Below are 353 nucleotides of genomic sequence, written 5' to 3' on the forward strand. Positions count from 1 at the left end.
TGTGGATTTTCAAACGCAATTACATAACTTTTTTATAAATTTTCACATGACAAAATAGCCACATGTTTTCAACTTAAAGGAAAGGTTCACTCATTTTGAATGTTAAATTGTTTCTGTGCATGTCTAAATTATATTCTATTGATTCCCTGGGTCATTTCATGTTTTCATGTGTATCTGAGTTGGAGTTCAAGCAGACAGAAATACGGCTGGTATGATGTATCATACTGGCTCCAATAAGGTTTAGTCTACCTTCATAAACACAACCATCATAACACATTACCTATCAGTCAAGTAAAACATGTACATAAACTATGTTTCCTACCTCTTTACAGATCATACATACCAACTTGAGA

This window comes from Salvelinus sp. IW2-2015, unplaced genomic scaffold (genome assembly GCF_002910315.2).
Source record: "Salvelinus sp. IW2-2015 unplaced genomic scaffold, ASM291031v2 Un_scaffold1316, whole genome shotgun sequence".
NCBI lineage: Eukaryota > Metazoa > Chordata > Actinopteri > Salmoniformes > Salmonidae > Salvelinus > Salvelinus sp. IW2-2015.